This window comes from Oncorhynchus mykiss, chromosome Y (genome assembly GCF_013265735.2).
Source record: "Oncorhynchus mykiss isolate Arlee chromosome Y, USDA_OmykA_1.1, whole genome shotgun sequence".
Lineage (NCBI taxonomy): Eukaryota > Metazoa > Chordata > Actinopteri > Salmoniformes > Salmonidae > Oncorhynchus > Oncorhynchus mykiss.
This window is the reverse complement of record NC_048593.1, coordinates 786786-802685: the sequence shown is the minus strand read 5'-3', so window position 1 is coordinate 802685 and position 15900 is coordinate 786786. Positions and strand designations below refer to the sequence as shown.

General features: G+C 42.3%; 1 protein-coding gene across 2 annotated transcripts in view; it reads left to right on the top strand.

Annotated features, from left to right (window-relative positions):
• Window positions 1-1159: 1159 nt before the first annotated feature.
• The window catches only part of LOC110509497 (volume-regulated anion channel subunit LRRC8A), a 75187-nt gene continuing 60446 nt past the window's right edge, over window positions 1160-15900 (top strand). For both annotated transcript variants that reach the window (XM_036967221.1, XM_021590392.2), the window contains exon 1: window positions 1160-1291. The gene's annotated coding sequence lies outside the window, so the exon portion shown is untranslated. The remainder of the gene's footprint in view (window positions 1292-15900) is intronic.

The window sequence follows — 15900 nt, the reverse complement described above, 5'->3', positions numbered from 1 at the left end:
TTCAAAGTAATCTAGAGGCGAAATTAACTTCACCTATTTAGTCGAGGTGCTGGCTAGCGGAGTAGAACACTTGAAAAAATGAAGGAGAACCGCACACTCTAGGAGCTCAGATGCAATAATTTTTATGTCCAACGTTTTGACAGACAAGCTGTCTTCATCAGGGTATAATGACAAACGCTGTGAGATGACTCATTTATATAGTGTCAAAAGACACACACAGGTGTCTGTCATCATGGCCAGTTGTGGCCTGATATCATTGGTTAATTCTCATATATTAAAATAACATACATAAAACATAAATGGATAACATACAATCATAGATACAATTTGGCTACATAAGCCTACAAACATTTACAATAGCAAAATCACAATAATCACAAGAATGGCTTCAGATCAAAGTCTACGTTGAGACCGAAGGGAGCAAGGGACTTTAAATTAAAGATCCAGGCAGCCTCTCGTTTTAACAATAAATTGTTGATCGTGTTCGATGCTAAGTAGAGACAAAATCGAGTGGTTTTCTTCCAAGAAATGGGCCGCAACTGGGTAAGTAAAGTTTTTACACCTAATGGTGCTACGATGCTCTGAGATACGTACTTTTAATTCGCTCTTTGTTTTACCCACATCATTTTTACCACAAGGACAAGTTATAAGATAAATAACTGCCTTAGTGGAGCACGTAATAACTTTTATTGGGATTTGTTTCCCGGTTTTGGGGGTGTTTGAAGGATCTACATTTATGAGTGCCATTGCATTGAGCACAGCCGTTACATTTGTAATTTCCATCCATCAAAGTAACTTTAGTTAAGAAATGTATATTTTGCGAGGGTAGTTTTAGTGTAGCTTAATTAACTTCTTCCAGAGGGAAGTACATGGTAACTTAATAAACTATACTTCCAGAGATGCTTCTCCACACTGCATTTCATGGGTGCACAATCCATAGGTTAGTCTGTACAGTGCATATACATATGTCCCCAATTAAATTCTGAATTCAAATACATCCCCAGTGTGATTTTTGGGGGTTCAAATGAACTAATAATTGTATTTTGTTAATTTGTATATAATTATAGTTCAATTGTGGCATGTTTTGACTTTTTATCCGTTTGCATCAGTTTCAATTGCAGACTTTTATTTTGAAGGCGAACCGCCGATTCCACTATATGCTAATGTTGCTCACGACACACACGTGCTGCGGATGGTTAGTGTGAACCGTAACATTGCCCCTCTGTGAAACAATACGAAATGTTTCAATTATGTGCTGAAGAGGATAAAGACAGTTACTGTAACAAATTAGGTGAGTAAGGACTTTATACATTATGATGTTCAGAGAAAAAATGCGACTCCTGTGTATGACATCGTAACAGCGTCACCGGGGTGTTGTTTAGGAATCCAACAAAGACTGTCGGTGATAACGTAATTCTACCTTTGTTATAGACACGAAACGACTTTCTATATACACTTAAACTGTCTTTTGTGGCTTGTTGCTTCATTATCAGATTGTGCATTTTGTTGGAGCCATAACACGTGCCATTCAACCGGCACCTGGCACACGCATTTAGACTGTTAGTCTTTTTATGATTTCACAGCGGTTTAATGTTACACCAGTCTAGGTAGGCAATTGTATATCACTTTCCTATAAATCGTTGCAATGTGAATAAAATGTTAGTGACGATAATGAATGATTTCTGGATATACACTTGTTAAATTAATGTCATGGGATGATATTTCAATATGGAATGATTATTTGGAAAAATTTAAAGTAGGCCTTACAACATGTATTGTAAAAAAAAATAAAAAATAATAACAGCTCAAACAATGGCACACAGAAGCACATATTGAGTGGGCCTTCAAATGCTCACCGGTCTTGGATTATCTGCAGTCTGTAATAGCACATCAGTTGGCAACATGTCATTCTATGCAGTTGCATTTCAGCAAATAATGGATTTGGATAGTGATGGGGGAAGAATGTATACAGTTACATTTTGCGATATTATTTTGGACAGACATATCGATACTTTGACTCCAAGTATCGATTTGTAAGTTAGCGTTAGTTGGCGCTAGTGCCAAAAGCAATATTCTGCTGTCTGTTGGCATTTTACCTGCCCTGGGGGCACCTCAGGTAGGCTACTGTCCAGAACAACATATAGGACTGCCAGGCAGGCCACTTAACATTGTCCACTGAACCTCATGGAGAAAATTATAAATGAAATGTACACATCACATTGATGCCATCAGAACCCTGTATGTGAGTTGGACATCAAGGCTAAATTGGAGTGTTTTTATTTCAGAGAGGTTGAACTGTTCACAAAATTGCTATTTATTCCAAAAGAAATGGCCACCACTACATGTCCCCCCCTCCACCCAATTATAACACCTGAGCATGGATGCCCTGACATAAAATGATGATGACATCTTGTCTCTCTGTGACACTGTCTGTCCCTGGGGCTGGACATCGGCGAGGTCACTGGAATGTTCTGCAGAGTGTTATTTTTGAAGTTACTCACCAGATCATAACAAACACAAACAGCCCTCATGCTAATCCTATGCACTGGACTGTGCTACTGTCTCAGCCTTGGTCTACTTTCAAAACATTGTTGAAGAAAGTCAACATCTCTTTTACAAGGCTGACATAAAGAGGGACACAATGTAATTACCCTGTGTGTAAAAATGTTACAAACAACTTGACCTCTAACTTCTTTGTCGAGTACGTGGTGTTGATTAGGTTGCTAACAAATGGCTTGTTTGTCTGCTACGCACCACCATGTTTGTAAATCAAATGTAATTTGTTTTTAAATGTTGAGTGTTTCAACTGTCCTTGGATCCTCTTGGCAGTGCAAATCACCCTCTGATGAATTTCAGCTACATCACTCAACATCTTAATGCTCTTTTAGAGGGATAGTATTTGTTCCCTATTTTCACAGGGACCATTCTTTGATATTTTCTCTAAGATTTCTCCCTGTAGTTCCAGGTAAAGAGCAGTAATGCCCTTGGAGGAGGTTATTTGGCCTTGACTCAGGGATATAAGTTTGGCTCAGGTTTGGCCCCATAGAAATATAATTATTAGAACTAGCATCTCCAATTAGTGTACCTATCATGGTACATACAAATCGCAGTGGTGACGGGACTTCTAGTAATTATATTTCTATGTTTGGCCCTTTTTCTAATGTATGCCAGTCAACACTGCCTGGACAAAGCAGCCCTGCCTGGACAATGGTAGCTTTGTCTTCAGAAGGTGGGAGCACTGACTCACTGTACCTACATAAGGCTGAGGGTAGGATGTGAAAACCGGCCACCAAATTCTCTTATTTTACTCCTCTCCTCAAAGGCTTACATAAAATAAGCCATACTATTTAACAGACTGGTCATCATCTTTGCTTGTTCTGGATGGAGACCTAAAACAGACTCAGGTAATCTCTTACTGAAATGCATTACCATCCAATGTTCAGCTGGGCATTACTATTCTCCTGTACCCCCATTTCTACACAAGGACTGTTCTGTTAGTGGTATGTTTTCAGATTTCTGTAGCCCAGACGATCAGACTACGTCGATCAATCTACCGGGGAATAACATAAATTAAGATGCAGGAGGGGTGGCAGGTAAGCCTTAAGCTCTCTATCTGTCTACTTAAATACTATGTCAGGCAACTGTCAGGGAAACAATTTGAGTGGTAAATATATGTTGCAGTTCAATCAGGCAAGGCTTCACCATGTGATTATAATTCTGTCTGACATTTTGGAGATAATGTAATATATATATTACACACACACAGTGGCAATAAAAAGTATGTGAACCCTTTGGAATTACCTGGATTTCTGCATAAATTGGTCATAAAATTTGATCTGACCTTCATCAAAGACACAACAATAGGCACACACAGTGTGCTTAAACCAATAACACACAAATTATTGTATTTTTCTAGTCTATATTGAATACATAATTTAAAAATTCACAGTGTAGGTTGGAAAAAGTATGTGAACCTCAAGGCTAATGACTTCTCCAAAAGATAATTGGAGTCAGGAGTCTGCTAACCTGGAGTCCAATCATTGAGACGAGATTGGAGATGTTGGTTAGTTGCCCTGCCCTATACAAAACACTCACAAAATTTGAGTTTGCTATTCACAAGAAGCATTGCCTGATGTGAACAATGCCTCAAACAAATGAGATCTCAGAAGACCTAAGATTAAGAATTTTTGACTTGCATTAAGCTGGAAAGGGTTACAAAATTATCTCTAAAAGCCTTGATGTTCATCAGTCCATGGTAAGACAAATTGTCTATAAATGGAGAAAGTTAAGCACTGTTGCTACTCTCCCTAGGACTGGCTGTCCTGCAAAGATGACTGCAAGAGCACAGCTCAGAATGCTCAATGAGGTTAAGAATAATTCTAGTATCAGCTAAAGACTTACAGAAATCTCTGGAACATGTTAAAATCGCTGTTGACGAGTCTACGATATGTAAAACACTAAACAAGAATGGTGTTCATGGAAGGACACCACGGTAGAAGCCACTGCTGTCCAAAAAAAACATTGCTGCACATCTGAAGTTCGCAAAAGAGCACCTGGATGTTCCACAGAGCTACTGGCAAAATATTCTGTGGATAGATGAAACTACAGTTGAGTTGTTTGGAAGGAACACAACACTGTGTGGAGAAAAAAAGGCACAGCACACCAACATCAAAACCTCATCCAAACTGTAAAGTATGGTGGAGGGAGCATCATGGTTTGGGGCTGCTTTGCTGCCTCAGGGCCTGGACAGCTTGCGATCATCGACAGAGAACTAAATTCCCAAGTTTAGCAATACTTTTTGCAGGAGAATGTAAGGCTATCTGTCCGTCAATTGAAGGTCAACAGAAGTTGGGTGACGCAACGGGACAACGACCCATAACACAGAAGTAAATCAACAGAATGGCTTCAACATAAGAAGCCTTCTGGAATGGCCCAGTCAGAGTCCTGACCTCAACCCGATTTGAGATGCTGTGGCATGACCTCGAGAGCGGTTCACACCCGACATCACAAGAATATTGCTGAACTAAAACAAGGGTTCACATACTTTTCCCACCCTGCACTATGAATGTTTACACGGTGTGTTCAATAAAGACATAACTCATAATTGTTTGTGTGTTAATAGTTTAAGCAGACTTTGTTTGTCTATTGTTGTGAGTAGATGAAGATCAGATCAAATTGTATGACCAATTTAATCAAACATCCAGATAATTCCAAAGTGTTCACATACTTTTTCTTGACACTACACTACTGGTCAAAAGTTTTAGAACACCTACTTGTTCAGGGTTTTTCTTTATTTGTTCTATTTTCTACATTGTAGAACAATAGTGAAGACATCAAAACTATGAAAGAACACAAATGGAATCATGTAGTAACCAAAAAAAGTGTTGAACATATCAAAAAATATTTTTTTTTGCCTTGATGACAGCTTTGCACACTCTTGGTATTCTCTCAACCAGCTTCACCTGGAGTTCCCATAAATGCTGAGCACTTGGCTGCTTTTCCTTCACTCTGTGGTCTGACTCATCCCAAACCATCTCAATTTGGTTGAGGTCGGGGGATTGTGGATGCCAGGTCATCTGATGCAGCACTCCATCACTCTCCTTCTTGGTCAAATAGCCCTTACACAGCCTGGAGGTGTGTTGGGTCATTGTCCTGTTGAAACACAAATGATAGTCCCACTAAGCCTAAACCAGATGGGATGGCGTATGGCTGCAGAATGGTATGTGGTAGCCATGCTGGTTAAGTGTGCCTTGAATTTGAAATAAATCACAGACCGTGTCACAAGCAAAGCACTCCCATACCATCACACCTCCACATCCGTTCACCTCCTCTGCATCTCACAACGACATGGCGGTTGGAACCAAAAATCTCATTTGGACTCATCAGACCAAAGGACAATTTCCACTGGTCTAATGTCCATTGCAAGTGTTTCTTGGCCCAAGCGACTTTCTTCTTATTATTGGTGTCATTTAGCAGTGGTTTCTTGGCAGCAATTCGACCATGAATGACTGATTCATCAGTCTCCACTGAACAGTTGATGTTGAGATGTGTCTGTTACTCTGAAGCATTTATTTGGGCTGCAATTTCTAAGGCCTCTAACTCTAATGAACGTATAGTCTGCAGCAGAGGTAACTCTGGGTCTTCCATTCCTGCGGCGGTCCTCATGAGAGCCAGTTTCATCATAGCGCTTGATGGTAGTGAAAGATGGCGTCGAGCCCCAGCCAAGGGCATTTGAACTGATTCCAGAGGCCGACCCAAAACAACGCAGCCGGAGAAGATAGAGACTGGAGCGGTCTTCTAGTCAGACTTCGGCGGCGCACACACCACCCACCACTTTCGAGTATATTACTCGCTAATGTCCAGTCCCTAAATAACAAGGTAACAACAAAATCAGATAACAACAAAATCAGGACAAGGGTTGATTTCTAGATTGACATCAGGGATTTTAACATACTCTGTTTCACGGAAGCATGGCTCTCTTGAGATATGCTGTCGGAGTCGGTACAGCCACCTGGATTCTCAGTGCTTCGCGCCGACAGGAATAAACATCTCTACGGGAAGAAGGGCAGGGGTGTATGTTTCATGATTGATGACTCATGGTGTAATTGTATAAACATACAGAAACTCAAGTCCTTTTTGTTCACCTGACCTACAGTTCCTCACAATCAAATGCCGACCGTATTATCTCCCAAGAGAATTCTCTTCGGTTATTGTAACAGCTGTGTATATCCCCCCTCAAGCCGATACCACAACGGCCCTCAAGGAACTTCACTGGACTTTATGCAAACTAGAAACCATATATCCTAAGGCTGCATTTATTGTAGCTGGGGATTTTAACAAAGCAAATTTGAGAACAAGGCTACCTAAGATCTATCAGCATGTCGACTGTAGCACACGCGCTGGGAAAAACTTGAACACTGTTACTCTGACTTCCACAATGCTCACCCGCCCTTGTTTCAGAAAATCTGACAATTTTTCTCCTCCCTTCCTATAAGTTGAAACTCAAACAGGAAGTACCCGTGTTAAGGACTATTCAATGCAAGGCTGACCAGTCGGAATCCACGCTTGGAGATTGTTTTGATCACGCGGACTGGGATAGGTTCCAGGTAGCCTCAGAGAATAATATCGACGTATGCGCTGATTCAGTGAGTGAGTTTATAAGGAAGTGTATAGGAGTTGTTGTACCCACTATTATTAAAACCTACCCTAACCAGAAACCGTGGATAGATGGCAGCATTTTCACACAACTGAAAGCGCGTACCACTGCATTTAACCATGGCAAGGCGACTGGAAATATGGCCAAACTGTGTAGTTATTCCCTCTGGAAGGCAATCAAACAAGCATAATGTCTGTATAGAGACAAAGTGTAGTCGCAATTCAACTGCTTATACATGACTTATGTGGCAGGGTCTACAGACAATCACGGACCACAAAAGGAAAACCAGCCACTTCATGGACACTGACATCTTGTTTCCAGACAAACGAAACACCTTCTTTGCCCGCTTTGAGGATAATACAGTGCCACCGACGCGGCCCTCCACCAAGCACTGTGGGTTCTCCCTCCCTGTGGCCGTCGTGATTAAGACATTTAAACATGTTAACCCTCGCAAGGCTTCTGGCCCAGACGGCATCCCTATCCATGTCCTCCGAGCATGCACAGACCAGCTGGCTGGTGTGTTTACGGACATATTCAATCTCCACCTATCCCAGTCTGCTGTCCCCACATGCTTCAAGATGGCCACCATTGTTCTGTACCCAAGAATGCAAAGGTAACTGAATTAAATGACTATCGCCCCATAGCACTCACTTCTGTCATCATGAAGTGCTTTGAGAGACTAGTCAAGGATCATATCACCTCTATCTTACCTGTCACCCTAGACCCACTTCAATTTGCTTACTGCCCAAATAGGTCCACAGATGACGCAATCGCCGTCACATTGCACACTGCCCTATCCCATTGGGACAAGAGGAATACCTATGCAAGAATGCTGTTCATTGACTACAGCATTCAACACCATAGTACCCTTCAAGATCATCATTGAGCTTGAGGCCCTGCGTCTCAACTAAGGATGCCCGATATATTTCTAAAAATGCCAGCATCGGCCCAATGTCTAGTTTAACACCAATGTGCAAAACCAATGTCAAAGCTGACGTGCATACTTAATATAAACATAGGTAGATTATGTAATGACGCCACAAAAATACAGCGCTACACAGAACAAAAGCAGAAAAATACCAAGCGCACACGTCCAACAACTGAACAAGTTGTCATTTGAAAGAGTAAGACATTTTCAGCAAGACAACTCAAAGGCCACATCCATTAACGCCAAGATAATGGAATTCATTGACCTTGACAATCAACTGTTCTCTGTCATGGATGATGTTGGCTTTCGCCGACTGGTCAAGCACCTCGAGCCCCGGGAAAACACACTACCAAGTAGGTGCTATTTTGCAGATGTTGGAGTTAAATAGTATTGTTGAAACGCACATCTATGAGCTACTTGCTATGGGCATCACTGCTTTTAGCTTCACAACTGACATTTGGACCAGCGATGTCAGCCCCATGAGCATGCTGAGTCTGACAGCACAGTGGGTCGACGAGGATTTCGTACTGAGGAAAACTGTATTGCATGCTCTAGAATGTGCTGGTCCTCATACCGCTGCTGCCATTTCAATGGCATTTGAGAACATGTTTGAAACTTGGAAACATGAACATACCCCTAGCTCCATTTGAACAGCTGACTCGAGAAATAAGCTAATCAACTGCGTCTGCAGCAGACATGATACCCTCTGTCATGGTATTGAGACGCCTGCTCCACAAAACTGCCGACACAGAGAACTTGCAAAAGTTCTCAAGGCTGTGAACAAGTGATTCGTGCCATTCTCTCTGAGCCTCTTTACTCTGTCACCACCATGGTCAATGCTAGGTACAAGGACCTTTTACTTCAATGCACACAAGGAACAGGGTTTACGTGAAATGTTAGACACAGCTGGACAAGATGAAAACGGACACAGTGACAGTGCGAACCGAGGAAGAAAGGCCACGGACAGACACAGCTGAAACTTCACTGCTTGACATGTATAATGAAATCCTGGTTGAGACTGAACAAATGAACAACAAAACAGCACAGCAAGTAAGTGAAAGAAATAGGTTTTGATTATGCTTTACTGGTAATGGGGACATACGTAAATGCCAACAAAATAACTTTTTGGTCAGTGTGTGAGTGTTTCAACTATTTCATTGTACTAGAATGCTTAAATGGCCGATAAAATGTTAAATATTGGTATCGGTTTTTATTTGGCAAGGAAATATTCAGATATTGGTACCGGACAAAAATGTCATATCGGTGCATCCCTAGTCTCAACCCCGCCCTGTGCAATTAGGTCCTGGACTTCCTGACGGGCTGCCCGCAGGTGGTGAAGGTAGGAAACAACATCTTCACGTCGCTGATCCTGGGGCCCCAACAGGGTGCATGCTCAGCCCTCTTCTGTACTCCCTGTTCACCCATGACTGCGTGGCCATGCACACCTTCAACTCAATCAAGTTTGCAGATGACACAACAGTAGTAGGCTTGATTACCAACAATGACGAGACCGCCTAAAGGGAGGAGGTGAGGGCTCTCGGAGTGTGGTGTCAGGAAATTAACCTCACTCAATGTCAGAAAAATTAAGGAGATGATCGTGGACTTCAGGAAACAGCAGAGAGAGCATCCCCCTATCCACATCGACAGGACAGCAGTGGAGAAGGTGGAAAGTTTTTTTTTAAATTCCTCGGCGTACACATCACTGACAAACTGAAATGGTCCACCCACACAGACCGTGGGGTGAAGAAGGCACAACTGCGCCTCTTCAACCTCAGGAGGCTGAAGAAGTTTGGCATGTCACCTAAAACCCTCACAAACTTTAACAGATGCACATTTGAGAGCATCCTGTCGGGCTGTATCACCGCCTGGTACGGCAACTGCATTGCCCACAACCGCAGGGCTCTCTTGAGGATGGTGTGGTCTGCACAACGCATCACTGGGGGCAAACTACCTGCCCTCCAGGACACCTAAGGCACCCGATGTTACAGGAAGGCCAAAAAGATCATAAGGACAACAACCACCTGAGCCACTGCCTGTTCATCCTGCTACCATCCAGAAGGCGAGGTCAGTGCAGGTGCATCAAAGCTGAGACCGAGAGACTGAAAAACAGCTTCTATCTCAAGGTCATCAGATGTGTTAAATAGCCATCACTAGCACAGAGAGGCTGCTGCCTACATAATACTTTAAATCATTAGCCACTTTAATAATGCCACTTTAATAATATTGACATATCTTGCATTACTCGTCTCATACTGTATTCTATACTATCTATTGCATCTTAGCCTATTCCGCTCATTCATTGCTCATCCATATACAGTGGGGCAAAAAAGTATTTAGTCAGCCACCATTTGTGCGAGTTCTCCTACTTAAAAAGATGAGAGGCCTGTAATTTTCATCATAGGTACACTTCAACTATGACAGACAAAATTAGAAAAAAATCCAGAAAATTACATTGTAGGATTTTTAATAAATGTATTTGCAAATTATGATGGAAAAAAACTTTTGTTATTGACCAAATACTTAATCTCAATACTTTGTTATATACCCTTTGTTGGAAATGAGAGGTCAAACGTTTTCTGTAAGTCTTCACAAGGTTTTCACACACTGTTGCTGGTATTTTGGCCCATTCCTCCATGCAGATCTCCTCTAGAGCAGTGATGTTTTGGGGCTGTTGCTGGGCAACACGGACTTTCAACTCCCTCCAAAGATTTTCTATGGGGTTGAGATCTGGAGACTGGCTAGGCCACTCCAGGACCTTGAAATGCTTCTTACGAAGCCACTCCTTCGTTGACTGGGCGGTGTGTTTGGGATCATTGTCATGCTGAAAGACCCAGCCACGTTTCATCTTCAATGCCCTTGCTGATGGTAGGCTCTGTTAATTTGGTTCCAGCTCTCTGCATGTCATTCACTAGGTCCCCCAGTGTGGTTCTTGGATTTTTGCTCACCATTCTTGTGATCATTTTGACCCCACGGGGTGAGATCTTGCGTGGAGCTCCAGATCGAGTGAGATTATCAGTGGTCTTGTATGTCTTCCATTTCCTAATAATTGCTCCCACAGTTGATTTCTTCAAACCAAGCTCCCACAGTTGATTTCTTCAAACCAAGCTTGCAGATTGTCTTCCCAGCTTGGTGCAGGTCTACAATTTTGTTTCTGGTGTCCTTTGACAGCTCTTTGGTCTTGGCCATAGTGGAGTTTGGAGTGTGACTGTTTGAGGTTGTGGACAGGTGTCTTTTATACTGATAACAAGTTCAAACAGGTGCCATTAATACAGGTAACGAGTGGAGGACAGAGGAGCCTCTTAAAGAAGAAGTTACAGGTCGATGAGAGCCAGAAATCTTGCTTGTTTGTAGGTGACCAAATACTTATTTTCCACCATAATTTGCAAAGAAATAAATTAAAAATCGTACAATGTGATTTTCTGGATTTTATTTTCTCATTTTGTCTGTCATAGTTGAAGTGTACCTATGATGAAAATTAAAGGCCTCATCTTTTTAAGTGGGATAACTTGCACACTTGGTGGCTGACTAAATACTTTTTTGCCCCACTGTATTTATATATTCTTATTCCATTCCTTTTCTTAGATCTGTGTGTATTAGGTATTTGTTGTGGAATTGTTAGATATTACTTGTTAGATATTGCTGCACTGTCAGAACTAGAAGCACAAGCATTTTGTTACACATGGTTATCAGATGTTATTGCGAGTGTATGTGACCAATAAAATTAGATTTGGTTTTTGCTACTGCACTTGAAACTTTCAAAGTTCTTGACATTTTTGGTATTGACTGATCTTCCTGTCTTAAAGTAATGATGGACTGTTGTTTCTCTTTGCTTATTTGAGCTGTTTTGCCATAATATGAACTTAGCCCTATTTGGTAAAAGACTGTCTTCTGTATTCCCCCCTACCTTGTCACAACACAACTGATTGGCTCAAACGCATGAAGCGTCAAAAATTAACTTTTTAAGAAGGCACACTTGTTAATTGAAATGCATTCCAGGTGACCACCTCATGACGCTGGTTGAGAGAATTCCAAGTGTGCAAAGCTGTCATCAATGCAAAAGCTATTTGAAGAATCTCTTTTTTTGATTACTACATGATTCCTTATGTGTTATTTCATAGTTTTGATGTCTTTACTATTATTCTACAATGTAGAAAATTGTAAAAATTAAGATAAACCCTGGAATGAGTAGCTATTCTAAAACTTTTCACCGGTAGTGTAACTCCAGCAGAAAGAGAGACATTATTTTGTTTGTACTGTTGTTGGATGGATATGTTTAATACCCCAGGGGCAAACGGGAATGATTTATCAAGCTGCCGTATAGTGATCCATGTGAACTGCCTTTACAGTGTCAGATCTGCCAGATAGTGCGCAGCTAGGTACACTGTGAACTGAGCAGCTGTGCAACGGCCTGTTTGAGTCACCCAGTAGGCTGGCACACATTATTCATTATGCTCAGACGGAATTGTAGAAGTCATGCCACCACGACTTGAAATTTGTGCAAACAAAGACTTCATTTGATAGGTTACTTGGTTCGTGCTACAGAGGGGAGGGGGTGGGGGTGGAGGGAGGGAGGGGGGGGAATGGACAGCGTAGAGAGAGAAACAAACATTTTTTTCGGTCTCAGTCGGAGTGTTTAAACTAGACTTCTGACAAACTGGGAGCTACTGTAAGAGTGGGCAGCGATCCAAAGAAATAGAGTGACTTAAGATGGCTTCGTCTGACTGGTTTGGACTGGATGAGGCTCTTTTGTGAGCTTCCATTGACCACACTCCCTTATTCTCTTCCTGTTAGTTCGTGCAGGTAGAAGGGGAGGTGCACATGGAGAGAGGGAGCTAGAAACTAAAGTCTACACCCAGTCCACCCCAGCTGACCTCACACATACAAAAAGGAAACGGGAAATCTCTTAGATTAGATAGCTGATGTCTGAAATTTGTCTGTGATACTGGAAGGGGTTGTTCTGCTGGGGGTAGGCACTCTAAGCTTCACTATGATCTCAGTTTGAGATGTTTTCATTAAGTAGCGTGTCTGGGTTAAACAGTCCAAATACGGAGGACTTGTGTACCTGAATAATGATTTCATTTCCTGAGGAATGTCCTACGGTCTACTGGTTTCCCCAGTAGACCGTAGTAGTAGTATTAATGTCTCAGGACAAAGGTGTTTCTGACCTCTTGTCCTGACTAGGGTAGATATTATTTTCCCTAATCAGGTCATGTGATTAGTAAAAACTCCTGGCCCCAACAATGTCCTAATAAATTGGTCGTTCTCTTTCAAATATTAATTTTGATATCTCACATGTGGAAGTTCTCTACGACCGCCTATTCTCATGGAAGTACCTATCAAAAGTGTCTGTTGGAGACAGAGGTAGAGTAGCGAATGAGGTGAGACTCTCACTTCTACAAAAGGAGCCACTCTCCCACCCTCTGGTTATTCTTGCTTCTCTTCCTCACGAATGGTCTCACTACTCTAGCTCGCCGCATATCGACTGGATACCCAGAAATGAACCCTGAAGGATAACTTCTGACTTCAACTGGTGGTCTTCATACCCTGTCAAGAGGTTGTGTACTAATCGAAAAGTTTTTGTTTTAAAATCCTTTTCTACTTCTCAGTCTCCGCTAGCTACTGAGACTCGGTTAGCCCACTCTGCAAGGCTAACTTGGCTACCTTGCTGAGAGGCAAGCTAACCTTGCTAGCATACCTTATCTGCAACACGGTAGCATTGTGAGCACACTTTTATCGTCTACATTCACCTGTTGTGTTTACTAGACTGACCATCTCAGCCTTCACGGCACCTTCGGTTGCGGAAGCGCTCTTTCTGAAGGCTAACTTGGCCAGCACTGAGCTAGCCACGGCACACCTTCACCACAAGGTAGCTTCTAGCTAGCTAATGCCCCGCTAGCCTCCACTCTCTCCCCTCAATGGCTGACGACATAGTGTATAGGGGAAGGCGAGTTGGGGGATCACGATGGGATTAATATCATGGAGATCCTTGAGAGAGTGCAGGAGATGGGGACTGACGACCCCGTTCTCCCACCCTCTCAGGCCCACAGACCACGTCCAGTGAAGTTTGGGCTCTTTTATGTCTGAAAGCGGCTGCGGCCAGACTAGACATCGAGTGGCCATCCCCTGTAGTGGCTCAGCGCCCGTCAATGGATCTATACAACGGGAAAGCCCTGATTTATTTATTTTTTTTGTATTTATTAACTGCTCCCTGCAGTACCAGTTTGCCTTTGCCTCAGGCCCTCACTAGCAGGATCCTTGCTAAGGCTACCCTGAGCCTGGACATTGGATTACCCAAACTCAATAATGTAATCTCATTTACTTTCCGTTACTTTTATATTACTTTCGCCTTAAGATGCATTAGAAGAAGACAAAAAGGATACGTGATCTCTGACTTGTGGTCAGACTCGCTGAGGTGAAACAAACTTCAAATTGTGCCTTTTTTCCAATGCTGAGTTGAATGTCATTGAGAACAGAAAGGTCTCTTTTTTTCGCAAACATTCTTTCTAAATTTAAAAGTATTTTTTTTGTAATCAGTATACATTAATCAGTTACTCCCCAACCCTGGCTGTCGTCATGCAGGGTTTAAACCCTAGCGAACGAAGCAATTCTCCACCCTCAACCAGATTCTTTAGAAAAAAGGGAAAGAGACAGGCCTGCAACTCTTGGAAAAGAGTAGCAGCCACTTATGCAAGCTTTCTGTTTTCACAGTTGGTGTGTTGTTTTTTTGTGGAGAAATGGTGTGACTAGACAGATTGTTTTTCACTACACTGTTTTCCATGGTCCTATGCTCCTTGCAGGATTTGTTGGGGTGTGTAACGGTTTTCTTTAGGTGAAGGAGAGTCGGACCAAAATGCAGCGTGATATTCTTGATACATGTTTAATAAAGAATAAACACGAACAATACAAAAACAACAAACGTAACGTGAAAACCTATACAGCCTATCTGGTGACAACAAAGACAGGAACAATCACCCACAAAACACTCAAAGAATATGGCTGCCTAAATATGGTTCCCAATCAGAGACAACAACAAACACCTGCCTCTGATTGAGAACCACTCCAGACAGCCATAGACTTACCTAGAAAACCCCACTAAGCCACAATCCCAATACGTACGAAAAAAACCCAAGACAAAACACACCACATACAAAACCCATGTCACACCCTGGCCTGACCAAATTAATAAAGAAAACACAAAATACTAAGACCAGGGCGTGACAGGGTGAGAGAAGGTTCATCTTTGTTATGGTCCTTTAGCCACTTTTTCAGCCTTCCAAGGCTCAAGGTTTTCTAGCGGCAGGGACTGGGAGACTAGTCAGGATCAAGGTAAAGATGAATGGAGCAAAGTTCAGAGATGCTTGAAACAGATTATCCATAACTGTTGTGTAGTCTCTAAGCAGGGCTCTTTGCTTAATCCCAGTCTCTGAGATTTTAGCTCGTTCTGGAACGTGTCTATTATTAGCCACTGGAAAGTGTGGAGATGTAATATTCATCCTCCTTTCACTTTACTAAGGCCTTTGGCATCGCTAAACGTATGTGTGGACTGTGCTTTACCAGTCACTGTTCGCGCCAACAGTCTGCCCTGGGGTTTTTCAGGTCAATGTACCTAACCCTATCTTTGGGTCGACTTTTTCCCATTGTCGCACCTTGGAGCCTATGGCTTTTCACCTGTTGCCTTCTCTAGAAGGGTGTCCCTGTTGTCCATTAGGTGCGGTTCGCATCTACTTGGATTGTAGGAGAGCTCGGGCAAGGGTGTTATGCGCTTCACTTATTGGGCCCTTCTCTTTTTGACGATATCCTGCCGGATCATGGGAAT